We start from the raw sequence: 16,786 nt of genomic DNA on the forward strand, positions 1-16,786 counted from the left end.
ACCAAAAACCTTTTTATTTATTTTTTTTAGTAACAAGTTCGCTTTTTCGTAAACTCACCTTTTTATGTGACGATCAAAAAAAAAAAAAAAAAAAAAACAACAATGATGAAGTCAAAAACAAACAAAAGCTATAAAAGCTTGTTTGGAGAAATACTTCAAAATAAAAAGTCACTAAAAACAAGGTACTTCACGAAAACCGACGCTTGTTACGATTTTCGCCCTTTTTACTAACCACTAACCAACCACCCACCTTTAAACCCAAGCCTTCACCCAAAAAGTCCTCTTGATATTTACAAAGGTAAAAAGTTAAAAAGGAGGAGGATTGATTGCTTGGCAAGCCTATGGAAGACGTGAGTTCCGTGCCGCTCTCGAGTGATTCACTAAAAATATACACCTTCGGCCGAGTGTTGAGTGATCTCCCGTGAGGTATGTGAACTTGTATATAAATGGAATTTTAATAAGGCATGCTATGCCCAAATAAGTAATTCATCTTATGAAACGTTCAAAATAAATCATAACGAATAGGATTGTAAATAAATAAAAATAAAACCTATAAAAACCTTGGATTCCCGACACTCTAGGACAAGCTAAAAAACTTCTCTTCTACCTATTCCATTTGGGAGTGTAAGCCACATTTAAAGAGTTTTGCTTGAGAACAAGCAAAAGTTCAAGTGTGGGGGTATTTGATGTGTGTAAAATGCAACATATAAATCACATCAATTAAGGCATAAAACTAACCCTTTTTAAGTACTAATGTTGGAAAAAGAGTGTTTTTGTCTTCCTTTTGTATTTTCAGGATGAAATGAGCTCAAAATCACAAAAGAAGCAAAAAGACAACTAATTCTACCATAAAATACAAGAAAAGGAACAAAAGTGGACTGCCCGGACCCTCAACGGCACCTCCCAAGGCAAAGGAGAAGAAACAGAGTCTGAACACGCCCCGTGTCCAGCGAACACGGGGGCGTGCCCAGGAAGCAGCAGAAAAGACAAACCAGTAGAAGCTTCCATTGCCCACCACGGGGCCGTGTCCAGCGAGAACGGGGGCGTGGTGAAAGTACAGCAGGCGCATTAATTGTAATTGCGAATTACAATTAATGAGGAGAGAGACTGTCAGACGGGCACGGGGCCGTGTCCAGCGGACACGGGGCCGTGTCCAGCCTTCTGTTCAGCCTATAAATAGAGGAGCTTGGCTTCATTCTCTCTCATCCCTTGGCACACCACCTCTCTCACACCTCATCCACCACCCACCACCACCATAACACCATCATCCACCACCATCATCCATTGTCCATCGTAGAGTGTGTGAGTCGTCTCGGGATCCAAGATTGATCGTAAGAGTTCTTGACAATCAAGGCCATGTTTGCCTAAGTCTCTTACATCACTTGGTGAAGACAAGTGTTTAGTATAATACTTTTTATTTTTAATCTTTTGCACTTTTTATTTGGTTTTGTATTAATGACTTTAATAACTAGTTACTTATGTTGAAGGTGATCTTTCCTTATCGTTTGTCCGTGGTGTCTTGGCATTATTTTACTGTCTATATAAAATAAAAGATTTTCACCATTCATATCTCCACGGTCTATATGGAGGTATGTTGGCTACCTGGTCGGGGGTTAAGGGAACGGTTTGGTAAGGGTCTTGCCCTTGTTCAGCGTTTAGAGGTCCTGCTTGGGACCTGGGTCAAATTTAGTAGGATCTCCTTCAATGCCCATAGGTATTGGATGGCGGGGATCCAAACTCTTTGACCCCCTCATAAGTTAACTACTATTAATACTATAACCCGGCTATTTAGGACTGTATCCCTGCTGACTCAGACTACTTAGCCGAGGGTAACGTCACCGCCAAAAGCGGGGCCTACCATAATTTGCATTAATAACTTAATTCATTATCTTTCAATAATCCGACCCTTTAGGATTGTATCCTTGCTGACTCAAACTACTGGGTTGAGGGTAACGTCGCCTTCAAAAGAGGGGCCTACTACAATAACTAAGATAATCTCTTAAACAAGTGCAAAAGTGCGAAAATAATCAAAGGTTATACTAATACACGTGTCGGATCCAAGTGATTCATCTTGTCTATCTGTTTTTATTTTATTTTTATTTTCAGCATTTAGTTAGTTTTTATTTTTCTTAGTTTAAAACATTTTTCTAACTTTTTGATTTGATTAGACGTTGAGGATAAACCGGTATTAAAAGCTCTTGTGTCCTTGGACGACCTCGGTATCTTACCAACACTATACTACGTCCACGATGGGTGCACTTGCCCATATGTGTGTTTAGTGTTAGTAAATATCGTGTTTTATAAATTTAAAACTTGGCTAAAAGTGTAAAAAGGGGCTTAAATATATATCTAAAAACATATATACACTAACACGCATCAAGTTTTTGGCGCAGTTGCCGGGGACACAAGGATTTTAAGAAAGTTAGGAATCAACGGCCTAATCATATTTTATTTTTCTTTAATTTTTTTAGGATTTTTTCTTAGATTTTCAGCTTCTGCAGAGCTCAGCACGGGGCCGTGCCTGGTCGGACACGGGCCGTGCTCAGCAAAGTTACTGGCAGTTTTTGTTTTTCAAGTTACAGAAGGCTGACCACGGGGCCGTGCCGGTGCAACACGGGGCCGTGTCCAACTTCCAGTAACTGGGATCTGAAAAACAATCACTGTATTTCCGACCACGGGGCCGTGTTCGCTCAACACGGGGCCGTGGTGAACCTTCTGACCAACATTCTTTTTGTTTTTATTGCAGGACTTGGAACCCGACGCCATCCTCACGTAGTGTATGAGCTCCAGTTCCAATAAAGACATAAAGGAACCGCTAGAAGAACCCGAACGCTTTCTCAGAAAAAGGTTAAAAGCCAAAAACCAAGAGAAGGTTTCGGGTGATCCACCCCCAATGGCGGACCAACGTACCCTTATGGATTATCTACGGCCCACCGTAGGTAATCTAGGCGCCGCTATCAATGCTCCGAATGTCGAAGCCAATAACTTCGAACTTCGACCGCATTTGATACAAATGCTCCAAAACTCCGCAACCTTCCACGGGCTTGCGGACGAGGATCCTCATCTACATATAACTAATTTCTTAGAAATATGTGATACCTTTCGGATCAATGGAGCATCAAACGACGCCATCCGCCTCCGTATGTTTCCATTCTCACTAAAAGACCGAGCGAAAGCTTGGCTCAACACCCTCCCAGCTGGATCGGTAAACACCTGGGATGAACTAGCCCAAAAGTTTCTATATAAGTATTTCCCTCCTTCTAAAACTGCTAAATTAATGGCTGAAATTAATACATACTCACAAGAGGACGGGGAATCCTTATATGAAACTTGGGAAAGGTTCAAGGAGCTATTACGCAAGTGTCCCCATCACGGCCTCGCAATATGGCAACAAGTATCCACTTTCTACAATGGATTGTTGCCACACACTAGGCAGACACTTGATTCTAGCTCCGGGGGACTTTTAGGTAATCGACGCCCACACGAAATATATAATCAGATTGAGGAAATTGCTCAAACCAATTTTCAATGGCACACTCCCCGGGGAAATAAGTCTATCGCCCCGGGCGCCCATAAGGTCGACGAAAGCACCTCTTTACAAGCCCAAATCGAGGCCCTTTCTTCAAAAATAAAAAAATTAGAAATGACAAAAACAGTCTCGGTTATGGCTTGTGAAGGGTGTGGTGGGTCACATGAAAATTGGAGTTGCATGAAAGAAACGGACGATCAACAAGAAATGGTAAACTACATTGATAATAGACCTAGGCCGTCGGGTCCTCCAACGGGAACTTACAACCAAGGATGGCGAAACCACCCAAACCTTGGTTGGAGGGAAACCGGCAATAGTAGTAACCAACAAACCCAACGAACAAACTTTCAGCAATCAAGAAATGAGTCACAAAATTTCACTCAACAACAAGGTGGACGAGAAAGGCTCGAAGATACTATATCTCGCCTCGTCTCTGACACTGATAAGAAAAACTCGGAAAGATTTCTACAATTAGAATCTAATTTTAGGAATCAACAAGCTAGCATTCAAAACATAGAAAAACAAATAAATCAACTAGCACAAAATTTTTCCGAGAGACCGCAAGGCGCATTACCTAGCAATACCGAAACAAACCCAAAGGCGCAAGTTCACCTCATCACACTACGAAACCGCACCGTAGGGCCTGCAGAAGTACCTCCACCAACGGAAGAAACAATGCCAACACATCTGCAGGAAAAGAACTCTCCCCCATCACCAGAGCCTACCAAGGCTCCTCGAGTTCCGTACCCCGGTAGGTTAATTCGTCAAAAGACCAATGAGCAGTTCGCAAAATTCGAAAGTCTGTTAAAACAATTGCATGTCAATATTCCTTTTATCGAAGTCCTAACCCAAATGCCCAAATACTCTAAATTTATGAGGGACTTCCTTACACATAAAAAGAAAATTGAAAATTTGCAATTAGTTAATTTAGGCGAAGAATGCTCTGCCCTCGTACTCAATAAACTACCCCAAAAGAAAATCGATCCCGGAAGTTTCACGATTCCATGCTCAATAGGGGAATCACCCGTTCGCAATGCCTTGGCCGACTTAGGGGCTAGCATTAACCTCATGCCCTCATCGATGTTCAAAAGGCTTGGCTTGGGAACCACGAGCCCTACAAAAATAAGCATACAACTCGCTGATCGATCAGTCAAGTTCCCACAAGGTGTCATCGAGAATGTCTTGGTAAGGGTAAGCAGATTCGTTTATCCAGTTGACTTTGTCATACTCGACATGGAGGAAGACACCGAGGTCCCCCTTATCCTAGGGAGACCCTTCCTTGCCACAGCACAAGCAGTGGTAGACATGAATGACGGGACACTGACTTTGAGGTATGGGGACGATGAGGTGAAGTTCGGAGTTGGGAAGAAAATAGAGGACGACGACCCAGTCAATTACATGAAGGTTATTGATTCAAGCTTGGATGCCGCTCTCCGACGGTGTAACTTGGGAAGCAAGGCACTCCACTCAGAAGATATATAACCAGGAATCGGGTCTAGCCAAGGACCCTTATAAACGTGGCGCACCACGGAGGCATTCCGCGGATCTATCCTTAGTTTAGTTTAGTTTAATCTTTTAGTTTTTGCAGAATAAAACACACTCATGGTGGTAATGGATGAAAAAGGGAACGAGAAAAATGGAACCATGCACGAAGAACAGAGCAACCCGACAAAAATCTCCATCACAGAAGGCTCAACACGGGCCGTGCCCAACCAACACGGCCCCGTGCTGAGCCCCTGCAGAAAATCACCCAGTTCAGGTAACTGGACACGGGCCGTGTTCAGCGGACACGCCCCCGTGTCCAGGCTTCTGTTTCAATTCTGTAATTTTTGTTACTGGCACTTGACCACGGGGCCGTGCCCGGTCAACACGGGGCCGTGTCCAGGATGCCAGTAACATAAATCTTTGCTTTTTAACCCACTTTTATACATTCTAATCAACCAAAAACATTATTTTTGGACACATTGAGGACAATGTGTAATTTAAGTGTGGGGGGGGATGCTAAAACCTTGAAATTTTGCAAAATCCTAAACACAAGCCTTACACAAAACTCTATTGGAACCGCTAAACACCCCAAATTTTTTCAAAAACTTTTTCATTTTTTTTATTTACTTGTCTTAGTTTAAGTTGGGAATAACAAGTTCTAAAAAGGTTATATTTTTACAAGTTTACAACCGATAGCGTCGTGATAAAAAAGAACCAACATAAGAAAATTATGAAACGGCATAACAAGTCTAGTTTAAAATTCGATTATATATGCTTGGTCACATTAAAAACCCATTCCCACAAAAGTGAGTTTTGAGCCTTTATTGAGCATAAAAATACACATATTTAGATCAAATGCTCATTTTTCGTTTCTTGTGTGAATAGCCGCTCGGTCCTTACAAATCTAGAACTTGCCACGACGATACATTCCCGGTCCTTACCAACTTAAACCCAAGTAAGTAAATGATGGAGGCATTAGGACTAACCATTTTTCTTTCAAAACCATTATTTTTCATTTTTTTTACCTACCCAAAATCCCCCTAGATAGCCCCTTTGAGCCTAAACCTTTCATTTCATTACCCCAAAACCCTTTTTACCCACCAAAAACCTTTTTATTTATTTTTTTTGTAACAAGTTCGCTTTTTCGTAAACTCACCTTTTTATGTGACGAAAATATATATATATATATATATAAATATATATATGATGAAGTCAAAAACAAACAAAAGCTATAAAAGCTTGTTTGGAGAAATACTTCAAAATAAAAAGTCACTAAAAACAAGGTACTTCACGAAAACCGACGCTTGTTACGATTTTCGCCCTTTTTACTAACCACTAACCAACCACCCACCTTTAAACCCAAGCCTTCACCCAAAAAGTCCTCTTGATATTTACAAAGGTAAAAAGTTAAAAAGGAGGAGGATTGATTGCTTGGCAAGCCTATGGAAGACGTAAGTTCCGTGCCGCTCTCGAGTGATTCACTAAAAATATACACCTTCGGCCGAGTGTTGAGTGATCTCCCGTGAGGTATGTGAACTTGTATATAAATGGAATTTTAATAAGGCATGCTATGCCCAAATAAGTAATTCATCTTATGAAACGTTCAAAATAAATCATAACGAATAGGATTGTAAATAAATAAAAATAAAACCTATAAAAACCTTGGATTCCCGACACTCTAGGACAAGCTAAAAAACTTCTCTTCTACCTATTCCATTTGGGAGTGTAAGCCACATTTAAAGAGTTTTGCTTGAGGACAAGCAAAAGTTCAAGTGTGGGGGTATTTGATGTGTGTAAAATGCAACATATAAATCACATCAATTAAGGCATAAAACTAACCCTTTTTAAGTACTAATGTTGGAAAAAGAGTGTTTTTGTCTTCCTTTTGTATTTTCAGGATGAAATGAGCTCAAAATCACAAAAGAAGCAAAAAGACAACTAATTCTACCATAAATACAAGAAAAGGAACAAAAGTGGACTGCCCGGACCCTCAACGGCACCTCCCAAGGCAAAGGAGAAGAAACAGAGTCTGAACACGCCCCGTGTCCAGCGAACACGGGGGCGTGCCCAGGAAGCAGCAGAAAAGACAAACCAGTAGAAGCTTCCATTGCCCACCACGGGGCCGTGTCCAGCGAGCACGGGGGCGTGGTGAAAGTACAGCAGGCGCATTAATTGTAATTCGCAATTACAATTAATGAAGTGAGAGAATGTCAGACGGGCACGGGGCCGTGTCCAGCGGACACGGGGCCGTGTCCAGCCTTCTGTTCAGCCTATAAATAGAGGAGCTTGGCTTCATTCTCTCTCATCCCTTGGCACACCACCTCTCTCACACCTCATCCACCACCCACCACCACCATAACACCATCATCCACCACCATCATCCATTGTCCATCGTAGAGTGTGTGAGTCGTCTCGGGATCCAAGATTGATCGTAAGAGTTCTTGACAATCAAGGCCATGTTTGCCTAAGTCTCTTACATCACTTGGTGAAGACAAGTGTTTAGTATAATACTTTTTATTTTTAATCTTTTGCACTTTTTATTTGGTTTTGTATTAATGACTTTAATAACTAGTTACTTATGTTGAAGGTGATCTTTCCTTATCGTTTGTCCGTGGTGTCTTGGCGTTATTTTACTGTCTATATAAAATAAAAGATTTTCACCATTCATATCTCCACGGTCTATATGGAGGTATGTTGGCTACCTGGTCGGGGGTTAAGGGAACGGTTTGGTAAGGGTCTTGCCCTTGTTCAGCGTTTAGAGGTCCTGCTTGGGACCTGGGTCAATTTTAGTAGGATCTCCTTCAATGCCCATAGGTATTGGATGGCGGGGATCCAAACTCTTTGACCCCCTCATAAGTTAACTACTATTAATACTATAACCCGGCTATTTAGGACTGCATCCCTGCTGACTCAGACTACTTAGCCGAGGGTAACGTCACCGCCAAAAGCGGGGCCTACCACAAGTTGCATTAATAACTTAATTCATTATCTTTCAATAATCCGACCCTTTAGGATTGTATCCTTGCTGACTCAAACTACTGGGTTGAGGGTAACGTCGCCTTCAAAAGAGGGGCCTACTACAATAACTAAGATAATCTCTTAAACAAGTGCAAAAGTGCAAAAATAATCAAAGGTTATACTAATACACGTGTCGGATCCAAGTGATTCATCTTGTCTATCTGTTTTTATTTTATTTTATTTTTCAGCATTTAGTTAGTTTTTATTTTTCTTAGTTTAAACATTTTTCTCACTTTTTGATTTGGTTAGACGTTGAGGATAAACCGGTATTAAAAGCTCTTGTGTCCTTGGACGACCTCGGTATCTTACCAACACTATACTACGTCCACGATGGGTGCACTTGCCCATATGTGTGTTTAGTGTTAAGTAAATATCGTGTTTTATAAATTTAAAACTTGGCTAAAAGTGTAAAAAGGGGCTTAAATACTCATAAAAAATAATACTACACTTCAAGCACATCAAGTTTTTGGCGCCGTTGCCGGGGACACAAGGATTTTAAGAAAGTTAGGAATCAACGGCCTAATCATATTTTTATTTTTCTTTGATTTTTTTTTAGGATTTTTTTAGATTTTTAGCTTCTGCAGAGCTCAGCACGGGGCCGTGCCTGGTCGGACACGGGCCGTGCTCAGCAACGTTAATGGCAGTTTTTGTTTTTCAAGTTACAGAAGGCTGACCACGGGGCCGTGCCGGTGCAACACGGGGCCGTGTCCAACTTCCAGTAACTGGGATCTGAAAAACAATCACTGTAATTCCGACCACGGGGCCGTGTTCACTCAACACGGGGCCGTGGTGAACCTTCTGACCAACATTCTTTTCTGTTTTTATTGCAGGACTTGGAACCCAACGCCATCCTTACGTAGTGTATGAGCTCCAGTTCCAATAAAGACATAAAGGAACCGCTAGAAGAACCCGAACGCTTTCTCAGAAAAAGGTTAAAAGCCAAAAACCAAGAGAAGGTTTCGGGTGATCCACTCCCAATGGCGGACCAACGTACCCTTATGGATTATCTACGGCCCACCGTAGGTAATCTAGGCGCCGCTATCAATGCTCCGAATGTCGAAGCCAATAACTTCGAACTTCGACCGCATTTGATACAAATGCTCCAAAACTCCGCAACCTTCCACGGGCTTGCGGACGAGGATCCTCATCTACATATAACTAATTTCTTAGAAATATGTGATACCTTTCGGATCAATGGAGCATCAAACGACGCCATCCGCCTCCGTATGTTTCCATTCTCACTAAAAGACCGAGCAAAAGCTTGGCTCAACACCCTCCCAGCTGGATCGGTAAACACCTGGGATGAACTAGCCCAAAAGTTTCTATATAAGTATTTCCCTCCTTCTAAAACTGCTAAATTAATGGCTGAAATTAATACATACTCACAAGAGGACGGGGAATCCTTATATGAAACTTGGGAAAGGTTCAAGGAGCTATTACGCAAGTGTCCCCATCACGGCCTAGCAATATGGCAACAAGTATCCACTTTCTACAATGGATTGTTGCCACACACTAGGCAGACACTTGATTCTAGCTCCGGGGGACTTTTAGGTAATCGACGCCCACACGAAATATATAATCAGATTGAGGAAATTGCTCAAACCAATTTTCAATGGCACACTCCCCGGGGAAATAAGTCTATTGCCCCGGGCGCCCATAAGGTCGACGAAAGCACCTCTTTACAAGCCCAAATCGAGGCCCTTTCTTCAAAAATAAAAAAATTAGAAATGACAAAAACAGTCTCGGTTATGGCTTGTGAAGGGTGTGGTGGGTCACATGAAAATTGGAGTTGCATGAAAGAAACGGACGATCAACAAGAAATGGTAAACTACATTGATAATAGACCTACGCCGTCGGGTCCTCCAACGGGAACTTACAACCAAGGATGGCGAAATCACCCAAACCTTGGTTGGAGGGAAACCGGCAATAGTAGTAACCAACAAACCCAACGAACAAACTTTCAGCAATCAAGAAATGAGTCACAAAATTTCACTCAACAACAAGGTGGACGAGAAAGGCTCGAAGATACTATATCTCGCCTCGTCTCTGACACTGATAAGAAAAACTCGGAAAGATTTCTACAATTAGAATCTAATTTTAGGAATCAACAAGCTAGCATTCAAAACATAGAAAAACAAATAAATCAACTAGCACAAAATTTTTCCGAGAGACCGCAAGGCGCATTACCTAGCAATACCGAAACAAACCCAAAGGCGCAAGTTCACCTCATCACACTACGAAACCGCACCGTAGGACCTGCAGAAGTACCTCCACCAACGGAAGAAACAATGCCAACACATCTGCAGGAAAAGAACTCTCCCCCATCACCAGAGCCTACCAAGGCTCCTCGAGTTCCGTACCCCGGTAGGTTAATTCGTCAAAAGACCAATGAGCAGTTCGCAAAATTCGAGAGTCTGTTAAAACAATTTATTCCTTTTATCGAAGTCCTAACCCAAATGCCCAAATATTCTAAATTTATGAGGGACTTCCTTACACATAAAAAGAAAATTGAAAATTTGCAATTAGTTAATTTAGGCGAAGAATGCTCTGCCCTCGTACTCAATAAACTACCCCAAAAGAAAATCGATCCCGGAAGTTTCACGATTCCATGCTCAATAGGGGAATCACCCGTTCGCAATGCCTTGGCCGACTTAGGGGCTAGCATTAACCTCATGCCCTCATCGATGTTCAAAAGGCTTGGCTTGGGAACCACGAGCCCTACAAAAATAAGCATACAACTCGCTGATCGATCAGTCAAGTTCCCACAAGGTGTCATCGAGAATGTCTTGGTAAGGGTAAGCAGATTCGTTTATCCAGTTGACTTTGTCATACTCGACATGGAGGAAGACACCGAGGTCCCCCTTATCCTAGGGAGACCCTTCCTTGCCACAGCACAAGCAGTGGTAGACATGAATGACGGGACACTGACTTTGAGGTATGGGGACGATGAGGTGAAGTTCGGAGTTGGGAAGAAAATAGAGGACGACGACCCAGTCAATTACATGAAGGTTATTGATTCAAGCTTGGATGCCGCTCTCCGACGGTGTAACTTGGGAAGCAAGGCACTCCACTCAGAAGATATATAACCAGGAATCGGGTCTAGCCAAGGACCCTTATAAACGTGGCGCACCACGGAGGCATTCCGCGGATCTATCCTTAGTTTAGTTTAGTTTAATCTTTTAGTTTTTGCAGAATAAAACACACTCATGGTGGTAATGGATGAAAAAGGGAACGAGAAAAATGGAACCATGCACGAAGAACAGAGCAACCCGACAAAAATCTCCATCACAGAAGGCTCAACACGGGCCGTGCCCAACCAACACGGCCCCGTGCTGAGCCCCTGCAGAAAATCACCCAGTTCAGGTAACTGGACACGGGCCGTGTTCAGCGGACACGCCCCCATGTCCAGGCTTCTGTTTCAATTCTGTAATTTTTGTTACTGGCACTTGACCACGGGGTCGTGCCCGGTCAACACGGGGCCGTGTCCAGGATGCCAGTAACATAAATCTTTGCTTTTTAACCCACTTTTATACATTCTAATCAACCAAAAACATTATTTTTGGACACATTGAGGACAATGTGTAATTTAAGTGTGGGGGGGGGGATGCTAAAACCCTTGAAATTTTGCAAAATCCTAAACACAAGCCTTACACAAAACTCTATTGGAACCGCTAAACACCCCAATTTTTTCAAAAACTTTTTCATTTTTTTTTTATTTACTTGTCTTAGTTTAAGTTGGGAATAACAAGTTCTAAAAAGGTTATATTTTTACAAGTTTACAACCGATAGCGTCGTGATAAAGAAAAGAACCAACATAAGAAAATTATGAAACGGTATAACAAGTCTAGTTAAAAATTCGATTATATATGCTTGGTCACATTAAAAACCCATTCCCACAAAAGTGAGTTTTGAGCCTTTATTGAGCACAAAAATACACATATTTAGATTAAATGCTCATTTTTCGTTTCTTGTGTGAATAGCCGCTCGGTCCTTACAAATCTAGAACTTGCCACGACGATACATTCCCGGTCCTTACCAACTTAAACCCAAGTAAGTAAATGATGGAGGCATTAGGACTAACCATTTTTTCTTTCAAAACCATTATTTTCCATTTTTTTTACCTACCCAAAATCCCCCTAGATAGCCCCTTTGAGCCTAAACCTTTCATTTCATTACCCCAAAACCCTTTTTACCCACCAAAAAAAAAACCTTTTTATTTATTTTTTTTAGTAACAAGTTCGCTTTTTCGTAAACTCACCTTTTTATGTGACGATTGAAAAAAAAATGATGATGATGAAGTCAAAAACAAACAAAAGCTATAAAAGCTTGTTTGGATAAATACTTCAAAATAAAAAGTCACTAAAAACAAGGTACTTCACGAAAACCGATGCTTGTTACGATTTTCGCCCTTTTTACTAACCACTAACCAACCACCCACCTTTAAACCCAAGCCTTCACCCAAAAAGTCCTCTTGATATTTACAAAGGTAAAAAGTTAAAAAGGAGGAGGATTGATTGCTTGGCAAGCCTATGGAAGACGTGAGTTCCGTGCCGCTCTCGAGTGATTCACTAAAAATATACACCTTCGGCCGAGTGTTGAGTGATCTCCCGTGAGGTATGTGAACTTGTATATAAATGGAATTTTAATAAGGCATGCTATGCCCAAATAAGTAATTCATCTTATGAAACATTCAAAATAAATCATAACGAATAGGATTGTAAATAAATAAAAATAAAACCTATAAAAACCTTGGATTCCCGACACTCTAGGACAAGCTAAAAAACTTCTCTTCTACCTATTCCATTTGGGAGTGTAAGCCACATTTAAAGAGTTTTGCTTGAGGACAACCAAAAGTTCAAGTGTGGGGGTATTTGATGTGTGTAAAATGCAACATATAAATCACATCAATTAAGGCATAAAACTAACCCTTTTTAAGTACTAATGTTGGAAAAAGAGTGTTTTTGTCTTCCTTTTGTATTTTCAGGATGAAATGAGCTCAAAAACACAAAAGAAGCAAAAAGACAACTAATTCTACCATAAAATACAAGAAAAGGAACAAAAGTGGACTGCCCGGACCCTCAACGGCACCTCCCAAGGCAAAGGAGAAGAAACAGAGTCTGAACACGCCCCGTGTCCAGCGAACACGGGGGCGTGCCCAGGAAGCAGTAGAAAAGACAAACCAGTAGAAGCTTCCATTGCCCACCACGGGGCCGTGTCCAGCGAGCACGGGGGCGTGGTGAAAGTACAGCAGGCGCATTAATTGTAATTCGCAATTACAATTAATGAAGTGAGAGAATGTCAGACGGGCACGGGGCCGTGTCCAGCGGACACGGGGCCGTGTCCAGCGGACACGGGGCCGTGTCCAGCCTTCTGTTCAGCCTATAAATAGAGGAGCTTGGCTTCATTCTCTCTCATCCCTTGGCACACCACCTCTCTCACACCTCATCCACCACCCACCACCACCATACCACCATCATCCATTGTCCATCGTAGAGTGTGTGAGTCGTCTCGGGATCCAAGATTGATCGTAAGAGTTCTTGACAATCAAGGCCATGTTTGCCTAAGTCTCTTACATCACTTGGTGAAGACAAGTGTTTAGTATAATACTTTTTATTTTTAATCTTTTGCACTTTTTATTTGGTTTTGTATTAATGACTTTAATAACTAGTTACTTATGTTGAAGGTGATCTTTCCTTATCGTTTGTCCGTGGTGTCTTGGCGTTATTTTACTGTCTATATAAAATAAAAGATTTTCACCATTCATATCTCCACGGTCTATATGGAGGTATGTTGGCTACCTGGTCGGGGGTTAAGGGAACGGTTTGGTAAGGGTCTTGCCCTTGTTCAGCGTTTAGAGGTCCTGCTTGGGACCTGGGTCAATTTTAGTAGGATCTCCTTCAATGCCCATAGGTATTGGATGGCGGGGATCCAAACTCTTTGACCCCCTCATAAGTTAACTACTATTAATACTATAACCCGGCTATTTAGGACTGTATCCCTGCTGACTCAGACTACTTAGCCGAGGGTAACGTCACCGCCAAAAGCGGGGCCTACCACAATTTGCATTAATAACTTAATTCATTATCTTTCGATAATCCGACCCTTTAGGATTGTATCCTTGCTGACTCAAACTACTGGGTTGAGGGTAACGTCGCCTTCAAAAGAGGGGCCTACTACAATAACTAAGATAATCTCTTAAACAAGTGCAAAAGTGCAAAAATAATCAAAGGTTATACTAATACACGTGTCGGATCCAAGTGATTCATCTTGTCTATCTGTTTTTATTTTATTTTATTTTTCAGCATTTAGTTAGTTTTTATTTTTCTTAGTTTAAACATTTTTCTCACTTTTTGATTTGGTTAGACGTTGAGGATAAACCGGTATTAAAAGCTCTTGTGTCCTTGGACGACCTCGGTATCTTACCAACACTATACTACGTCCACGATGGGTGCACTTGCCCATATGTGTGTTTAGTGTTAAGTAAATATCGTGTTTTATAAATTTAAAACTTGGCTAAAAGTGTAAAAAGGGGCTTAAATACTCATCAAAAATAATACTACACTTCACGCACATCATCATTCACCGAGTTGGGTGTACGAGAGAGCTAATAAACCATCCAACAGGGTGATAAGGTAGTCTTGTGATCGGTGAAAATCGTGGTATGGTTCTTGGCGTTTCGTTAAATCAGTTGCCAATCGAAGAAACAGGGAATTAATGAGGTTCATGCGAAGAATTGAGCGAAAACAGGGGTTCACCAATAACAGAAGAATTCAACCAAGTAATCTGTTGCTTAGAGGCAATTCTAGTAGTGAGGTGCGGCGGCATGACACAAAAAGGGAAGTTCGTTGCATCACGATCACGGAAGGATATCACTTGTCCAAAACAGAGTTTGGTTGGTAGGGTTGCGAGTTGCAAAGCGACGAACGCGCGTAACTGTTGCTGCTTCGTTTCCGGTAACGACGACCAGTGGAGATGATGAGGTTCGTTAACAGGGATGCGTGGGTATAGTTCTCCAAAACCCGAGTTCGTTTGAGCTAGGTATGGTCTTTGTGAATGTTGACGTACAAGTCGAATGTACGGAGGGTCAAATGGCGACGTCATGTCGAGATGATCGTACGAAGAGATAGAACGCATAAACAGTCGTTGTAGCGGGGTGACGAAAAAATCAGGAAAGAATTTGACCACCAATTGCCAAATTTCAAGTAAACAATTGTGTGTCATAAGGAGCGCAGTAGGGCTAACAAACAACATGCTACTATTCTAAATAAACATACCATAAACAACACAATACGCAAAAGTGATCTAGCAGGTATGCAATATAAACTTAAATCACATCGCCTAAAGTATTGAGCCTTGCACGTGGAGCGAAGCGTCGTTGTGGATCGTTGAGCACTGTACAGGTTATAGTCTGGTTTTGTCAAAAAGCTTTTCCCTTTTTAAAACCAAGTTCACTATAACCAATGGCTCTGATACCAGTCAGTCACACCCCCAAAATCCACATGCGGAGTATCACCGCTTGGAGGCGTGACATGACCAGGATCGAGCCACCAATCATATTGAACAACGTAATTAAGTAAATAAAACCAAACACAATACAATTGGTGACCAAGAGGAAGTAACCAACTTTAAGGTAATAGCGGAAGCATAAGACGTAAAACCAAAACATAAGTTCCATAGTTTATAAGTTTGAATATTTAACTTGGGACTCGACAGTCCATATCCCACAACGACCTCCTCCTCGTGCAAGCTCAATAAGCATCAAATGACCTGTAAGGCATGTAACAACGAGTCAACAACAAAGTTGAGTGAGTTCACAGTTGGGTGTTTGTTTTAAGTTGTCTTCGAAAACATGGTTTGTCTTTAGCTGGCTTACTTGCCGTGGGGGTTACCCCATAGTTGAAAATATGATTAACTAATTCCTTCTTTCCCAAACCATAACCATAATCAGTGGGGGCTTCCCCGTGTGAACCACTAGACCGTTACCATATCGAAAACTGACGAACAATAGTTGTGCCCTACGTCAATGTCTATCATCATTGACAGTTTGCCATAGTCCATTAGTACACGCCCGTCCAACTGGCACGGTGTGAGGTTTCTTAAACCTAATAGCGCTATTAACTAATGACCCGCTCGCCATTGGCCTCGGCGATTAAGTCGATATAAAATAAGGGACTTAATGATAGAGTTTTGTCTAGTAAGTTTTAAGGTTGTTGTCCTACACAAGGAGGACGAACGTACGTATTCTACCCAAGGAGAATACGCAGGATTAATATTGGCATCCTACCTATGGAGGATGGCGGTACATATCCTACCCAAGGAGGATATGCAGGTTCCGTTTTAGTTCTTTAACCCATTCCTTAATATTGGCATCCTACCTATGGAGGATGGCGGTACATATCCTACCCAAGGAGGATATGCAGGTTCCGTTTTAGTTCTTTAACCCATTCCCAACCACCGGGAATCCCATGCCTTAGAAAGAGTGTGAACTCACCTTTGGTTACTCAGTTTGACTCTATAAAATAGCTAACAATCGGTGTTGGTCAATCACGTCCTTGTATGATTACCACTTAGTCTATTAGTGACTTCAAATAAGCACGAAGTTCCTACACACATCTACCACATAACATGCACTCACTTTAATAGTTCACGCCCATATAAACATTCCACTTATAGCTACTCAAGAGCAAGCATACGATATTGCACATAACACTTTCATTGACATACAACACGTTAGATCATTATCGGATAACATAA

The 16,786-nt window shown here is 41.7% G+C and overlaps 2 non-coding genes across 2 annotated transcripts; both read right to left on the minus strand.

Annotated features, from left to right (window-relative positions):
• Positions 1-3,271: 3,271 nt before the first annotated feature.
• Positions 3,272-3,378, minus strand: LOC118481567. Its single transcript, XR_004865777.1, has one exon. It is a non-coding gene; the product is annotated as a small nucleolar RNA R71 (small nucleolar RNA).
• A 6,009-nt stretch (positions 3,379-9,387) lies between these two features.
• On the minus strand, positions 9,388-9,494 carry LOC118481568. Its single transcript, XR_004865778.1, has one exon. It is a non-coding gene; the product is annotated as a small nucleolar RNA R71 (small nucleolar RNA).
• Between the last annotated feature and the right edge of the window lie 7,292 nt (positions 9,495-16,786).

This window comes from Helianthus annuus, chromosome 8 (assembly GCF_002127325.2).
Source record: "Helianthus annuus cultivar XRQ/B chromosome 8, HanXRQr2.0-SUNRISE, whole genome shotgun sequence".
In the NCBI taxonomy this organism is placed as follows: Eukaryota; Viridiplantae; Streptophyta; class Magnoliopsida; order Asterales; family Asteraceae; genus Helianthus; species Helianthus annuus.